This window comes from Mus caroli, unplaced genomic scaffold, assembly GCF_978045245.1.
Source record: "Mus caroli unplaced genomic scaffold, Mus_caroli_1 scaffold_14, whole genome shotgun sequence".
NCBI classification, from domain to species: domain Eukaryota; kingdom Metazoa; phylum Chordata; class Mammalia; order Rodentia; family Muridae; genus Mus; species Mus caroli.
Genome location: NW_028227269.1, coordinates 99,847,939 through 99,854,812, shown reverse-complemented (window position 1 = coordinate 99,854,812; position 6,874 = coordinate 99,847,939). Strand labels below are relative to the sequence as shown.

Here is a 6,874-nt window from a genome sequence, read left to right as displayed (position 1 = left end):
AGGCGGGAATTCTGAGGCGATGGGGAAGGGTACCTGTTTGAGTGAGTGAGTGAGTGAGTGAGTGAGTGAGTGAGTGAGTGTGTGCGCGCGCGCCTGTGTGTTTTTTCCGTAGGGCAGAGAAGCCTGAGAGGAGGGGGAGTAGCAACTTAAGGGCGTTGACCGGGCTTCCCCAAGGAGGGCCGGGGCTGTCCTGGAGACCGGTACCTCTCGGGGTGGAGGAGGGGCACCTGACGGGCTGAGGGGCGTGGAGAGGTTGTGTTGGTCCCGAGGGAGCCTGGGCCGACAGGGGCGTGAGGGGCGGGGAAAGGGGCGTGGCCGCGTGAGGTGCGGGGAGGAGCTGAGCGCTGCGGTGTCAGTTACAGGTAGGCAGCCGGAGCGGTGGGACTCCTCCTTGGCGGTGGGTGCCGCGAGGGCGCCCGCCCCTCGAGAGCCCTGAGTGAAGACGCCGGGAGGAGCGCCCGACCGCGGCGACGCAGGTGCGTCTCTTCCTCCGGGCGGGCTTCTGGGGGCCGTGGGGCGCGTGCGAGAGCGGCCTGTGCCCGCGGGCTTCTGGCCGAGGAGCTACGCAGCCCGGTGCTTTCAGTCTCCGAGACTCTTTAGCGTCCGTCGGTCCAGGCTCGCGGTGGCCTAGGTGCGCCGGCTGTTCCCGAGAGCCCACCGGACGCCTGCGGTGCGGAGGCCGGAGGGAGGCGTGGGGCGAGGCCGGTTCCCTCCGCGAGGCTGGGCGGGTGAGACGCGGGACTGCGGCCGGCCGGGCGCCGACCCGAGCCTGCCCCTGTCCGCTCGGGTTCGCGAGCCCCAGGTGAGCTTCGGGCTGTGAGAGGCGAGCGAGGCAGCAGCCTCGGTCGGGACTTTACCTGCGAAGCTTTGGAGACTCCGAGAAGCTGCGAAAGGCCGGCAAGGGCCAGTTTCCCATTTCTTTTTGCACTTCTCAATATGGTTTCTACCTCTTATGTGCTTCCCCCCCCCCCCTCACTCTCTACTATGATTTTCCTTCAATATCGGGAGATAGAATAGTTAAGTTGTGGAATAGATGCCAAACCAAACATTTGTTTAGAATATTTTAAAGGAAGGATATTTTAAAGGAAGAGCATATAGTTTTTGCTTTTGTAATTAAAATATTTTTTGGTAGGCAACCGGTAGAGTTGTATCTTCCCTTTTACCGTAACAGAATCTACAGCAACCCCCATTTTTTTCCTACATGTTTAATATTCAACTTGATTAAAACCATTTCTAGAAGAAAGTTAATAGTATTTGGGTCTGAGATTCGAGGGGATTTGTTTTTTATCATCCCCTTTGTAATTTTTTTCAGTACAGATTGCTAGTGAACATTTTGCCCTTATAACTAGGAGAGAGTACTTTTTTATCCTTCACAAAAATTTAACTAGGTCTTGAACTTTGGTTCATTTGAATTATAATTATTCATGAATAGAACTTATTGATGAAGAAATTAACTCAGGTTGAGAGAAAACGAGTTAAGATTCCTTTAGGACATCTGGCAGTGTTGTCTAGCTGGCAGCAAGATTTATCGGTAATAGGTTTTTCTGAAGCCAGATTCAGAAATTGTGTAAGGGTATAAAAGACCGTTTAAGTAGGTACAGAATCAGAAGAGAGAAAGACCATAGAAATTATGAATATTTTAAGTGATGGGTATAGACAACCAAGGAAACTGAAGAGGCTTTGAGAAAAAAAGAGAAATTCTAGAAGACAGTGGAAATAGGAATCAGGAGAGGAGAGTTTTAATGAAGTGTTCAAGTGACTTGAGTCAAATGGATTAGGAAATAAAGTACCTATTGACTTTATTAGTAACTGGTGGAGAGGGTCTTTGCCTTCAGCATACATAATTTGAGTCAAATAGTAAGGGCAGAAGCCAAACTTGAATTAATTTGAGTTGTAAAGAGAGGATAAAGAAGTAGAAAATAGTGAGTGTAGAATCTATATTTTGAGAAAAATTAGGAACAGTGATAACAGTGGCTATTAGAAGGGAGCTTATTGTGAAATTGGAAAGAATATAAAGACCATAGAATAGCTTTTTGTTAAAATTCATTTTCTTCTCTCAAATTTTGGAAAACTGAGAACAAGTAGCTGGTCACAATGAATAGCTCTATTTATAAATTGTGAATAATGATATTTTAGATATTTAGTACTGCATCTTGTATATTGAGTTCAGCAGTTGCTATTAGTATTTAAACTACAATTATGACCTGTATCAGATTGTATTTCACTTGAAGTCCAGTACTATGATACTCTAAACTTGCTTTTGGGTTATTCGACATCTTCAGGTATGTCCTAATGATTCTCCTAGATGTCTTATGTGGAAATCAGGTGTTTTTACTAAATCACAATTGCTGCATATATTAGTTAGAGCCTTAGGTTTAATAAGCATTTACAGGAAATGCTCTTGGATTACAACTTCTGTTCTGATTTCCATTTGACGTTTTGTTATTATTCTACAGTTCAGATGAGTACTTTAATGAATATATTACTTAGAAGTGTGGAAAGGGTGGTTCAAAGGGAAAGCCTAATAACCAAGTATTGAATATGAAACTCTGATACTTTTGCTGGTATCAGTTTAGTTTGCTGTAATCATTTTGAAAACCTCTTTTGGTAGTATATAATAAGATGAAATATACGCAAACTGTATGCAAACAGTTACCCAACAACATTCTAGAAAATGTAAACTGACATAAAAAAACTACAATGAATTGTTACAATGAAAGACTATAAGTAGGATGGATTAAAAGGGACCATTGGGTAACTTTTGGGAACGTTAGATATATTAACTTACTGGATTGTGATAGTACTTTCCCTCAAATATTCATATATGGCTTATTTAACTGTAAATTTAAAAAATGTGCAGTTTGTTTTGGGACAGTTTTGTACATTGATAAAGTAAGAAAGTAAATAAAAAGAGGGGGAAATGCCATCATTTATGTATAATTGCTTCCTTTAAATAGCTGTAGTTATGCCAGGATGATAAGATTGTGAATACTTTTAATTTTCTTCATATTTCATACTCTTGATAATATGTAATTGAGAAATTATTTTATATGTGCAAAATGACATTAAACACATCTATAGATTTAAAGAATACAAATAATCATATGCTTAAGAAATAAGACATTATATATTTAAAGCTGTTCTTTGCATTCTATTTTTTCCTTTTCATTTTCTTTATAGTTTATTACATGGCTATGTGTTTCTAAAAATTGTATTGTTTTAGTTTTGTCTCTTTTGAAGTACAATATAAAATAAATTATACTGTATGACTTCTGTGACTTAATTTTTATAAGGTGTGTCATTTTGTAGCTCAGATTGGTCTCAAACTTGCCATTCTCCTGACTCGGCCTCCCAAGTGAAGAATTATCACATTATCACATCCTGCTCTATGATTTTCACACTATATTTGTTATAGTTCTCCATGTTCATATTTTACAGATCATTTGCTTTTTATTGTTGTGTATCATCCTATTTGTATGATTTTTCCACTGTTTACTCACAATCCTGCTGATGGATGTTTAGGTACATTGCCATCATTTTTTTTTTTTTTTTAATTTTCGCCATTAAAAGCTGTTTTTTCTTTTGTTTTTTTTTTTTTTTTTTTTTTGTTTTTTTTTGTTTTTTTGTTTTTGGAGACAGGGTTTCTCTGTATAGCCCTGGCTGTCCTGGAACTCACTTTGTAGACCAGGCTGGCCTCGAACTCAGAAATCCACCTGCTTCTGCCTCCTGAGTGCCTCCTGTGCACCACCACGCCTGGCTTAAAAGCTATTTTTGTGATACTCTTCCAGTCCATGATTCTTTATATCTATGTACATGAATTTTCTTGGCTTTTAGAATCTAAGAGTAGAACTCTGGGTCTTTGTTTTAGCTAGATAATATTGAGTTATTTTATATTGTGCTTGACCAGTTATAGTATCATAAGTAAGTGTTCTCACTATTCTTATGACCGTAAGAAATTTGTACATTTGTAATTTCCTGGAATTTTCCTTTTGATGATTTAGTGTATAAAAGATAGTATCCATTTGGGAGGTTTAATTTGTATTTCTTTAATTATTGATACTGTTGAATCATATGTAGTTCTGTGGGGTTTCTTTTCTTTTCTTTTTTCTTCTTCTTCTAGAAGTTCTTTATCTAATTTTGAACTTGATCGTTTATCAGTTATGCAGTTCTTTGAACTGTTTATGTGTCCTTGCTTTATAGGCTTGCTTTAGTTGTAGAAAGAGCCTTGACACTATTCCATGTTTCTTGTAAAACTAAACTTGTCACATTATTTTATTTTTCCTTTTCCTTTTAGAAGTAAGCTTTTACTCTTTATAATATATTGCTTTATTTTGAACAAGTACTGTAATCACTTTAGGTGAAAGACAAACAAAACAAACAAACAAAAACAAACAAACAAACAACAAAACCAAAAACTCCCTAAGTCGCTCTAATGTAAACCATGTTGGGTTTAAATCTTGTCTTATTTCACCAAAGCTACTTTTAAGCTAAAAAGTAAACATGGACTTTATTTTGTAAATATAATAAGTTGCAATTTGGAGCAAATTTTACATAGAAAACAACTAAGGATACTATATCCTAAGAAATGGGAATTGACATGTCAGAAAACTAATAGAATGCTGGAAATTTGAGAGTAAGGAGCTCTTAAGTTCTATTTGCTTGAAGGGTATTTGCTTAACTAGGGGAACTTGATGGCTGTGAAATTTGGGTATTTGTAGTGTGGAGGCCACTTGGAATACATCCAGAGTGCCTTGAAGATAAGTTAAAGAGAGAGCTTCTGCCCCTAATTCTAAGATCCCAAAGGCTGATTTATTGAAAAAGAAGTAAAAAATTACTCTTAACTTCTTCAAAGAAACAGAACACTGCAAGCAAAATTGCCATGATACCTAACTAAAATAGAAAAGTGAGACAAGCCTGTTTTTGGCAAGTTGTGACCATCAAATAAGCCAAATGAGGGTGAGTGAAGTGAAGGGCGTGAGAGGTGGTTATCTTTGATACATTAAAAAAATTAATGACATTTACCCTGTTAAATTATACCATTCAGGAAACCACAAGACTGCTTGTGGTTCCCCTGAAATAGTGGTTCTCAACCTTACTAAGGCAGTGGCCCTTTTATACAATTTCTCATATTGTGGTGACTCCTAGCCAAAGAATTATTTTGTGGCTACTCCATAACTATAATTTTGCTATTGTTATGAATCACAATGTAAATATCTGATACACAGGATATGATATGGGACCAAAGGGGTCATGACCCACAGGGTGAGAACTGCTTCCCTAAAAGGAACATTGTATCCATTTGTGTTAAAGTAACTCCCTACTTTTCTCCAGTTTCTTGCAACCACTTATTTATCTTGTGTCTCTGGATTTGCCTTTGAAAAGAATCATGTAATCTGATCTCCATGTCTTCTTTTACTTAACATATTGTTTCTAAAGTTTCTCCATGACAGAGCATGAGAGGTACCTCATTTATTTTGGTTGAATAATACCTACTGTATAGGCAAATATATGCCACATTTTATTTTTTCATGGGTGGTTGACTGATTCTATTTATTTACTCTTTCAAGTATGACCACTATGAACATTTGTGTTCAGGTTTTTCTTTTTTCTTTTTGCATGAAAATATGTTTTTCATTCTCATAGGTATTATTAAACCAGAAATAGGGTTCCTGGGCCATATGGTAACTTTTAGTGGAGTTTTTGAGGAAGACCATGATATTTTTTAACAAAGCATTTGTACCACTTTACAATGTGATGCTTCCAGTTTTTCTTCATAGATTTTGTGTTTTCAGTATACACTTTGAAAAGTGATATTTCATTGTAATTTTATTTGTATTTTCCTTATAGTCATTGAAGTTGATCCATTTTTCATGTTTATTGGCCACTTGTTAACTTGGAGGAATACCAAATTCTTTGCCCATTTGGATTTGGTTCATTCAATTCAAAATATGAATATAAAATAATCAAGTAAACTATTATAAATACATATCCTTAAAGATGTCAGTTTTTATAAATGTTCTCATTTTTATAAATGTTCTCAATGAAAACGTCATTAAGATTTTTTCTCTTATAGCTAGACCAGATTGTAAAGGTAATTGGTAAGATCAAGCAAGTATGAATAGCTAAGAAAAAGCTGAAAATTAAGAGCAGTAAGTATGGCTAGTCCTGCTCTATATTTTAATCTTTTAAAACTAAAATAACATGGTATCAAATACAGGAATACATTGACTAATGGAAGAGAATAAAAAATTATAGAAACACACCCAATTATACATGGAAATTTAGTATTTTAATAAAGGGAGCATTCTAATAGTATGGGGAAAATAAAAAAATTAAAATATGTATTTTATTTATTATTTTACAAGGGTGTGTATGTCTATGTAAGCTCCAAGGATGGACATAAAAATATGGACTGCATCACAAATTTACATATCATTTTTACATAAGGACCATTCTAATCTCTATAGCACTCTAGTTTTAATATATGTGCTGCTGAAGTAAGCACATGGGATTTTAAATATGTGGTGTTTGTGGTACTGGTATAATCAACTTGGAAAAGATATGTTTGGACACATTTTACATACCATACACCAGGATGTGCATACAAAAAATTAACATAGTAATTAAAATAGCATGAAGAAAAAAGGGTAAATTATTTATGACCTAGATATCTATGACTTAGTCTAGCTACAAAAATGACAATCATAGATATAATTACATATGTAAGCATATAGTTAATATGTTTATATACCCAAAGTGCTTCAGAATCTAAAACTTCAGTGTTAATATAATGCTATAAGTAGAAATTTTCACACCATGGAACTTTGTTTCCTGTACAAAATTACTTTTGAATATATAAGGTGTATATGAAAAA

General features: G+C 36.5%; 1 protein-coding gene and 1 non-coding gene across 3 annotated transcripts in view; one reads left to right on the top strand and one right to left on the bottom strand.

The window, feature by feature from the left end:
• The first annotated feature begins 351 nt into the window (after positions 1 to 351).
• Tc2n (tandem C2 domains, nuclear) overlaps positions 352 to 6,874 on the top strand; it is a 108,362-nt gene continuing 101,839 nt past the window's right edge. For both annotated transcript variants that reach the window (XM_085830621.1, XM_085830620.1), the window contains exon 1: positions 352 to 476. The gene's annotated coding sequence lies outside the window, so the exon portion shown is untranslated. The remainder of the gene's footprint in view (positions 477 to 6,874) is intronic.
• Positions 6,402 to 6,505, bottom strand: LOC115032927 (U6 spliceosomal RNA). The gene has a single exon (XR_003838568.1). It is a non-coding gene; the product is annotated as a U6 spliceosomal RNA (small nuclear RNA).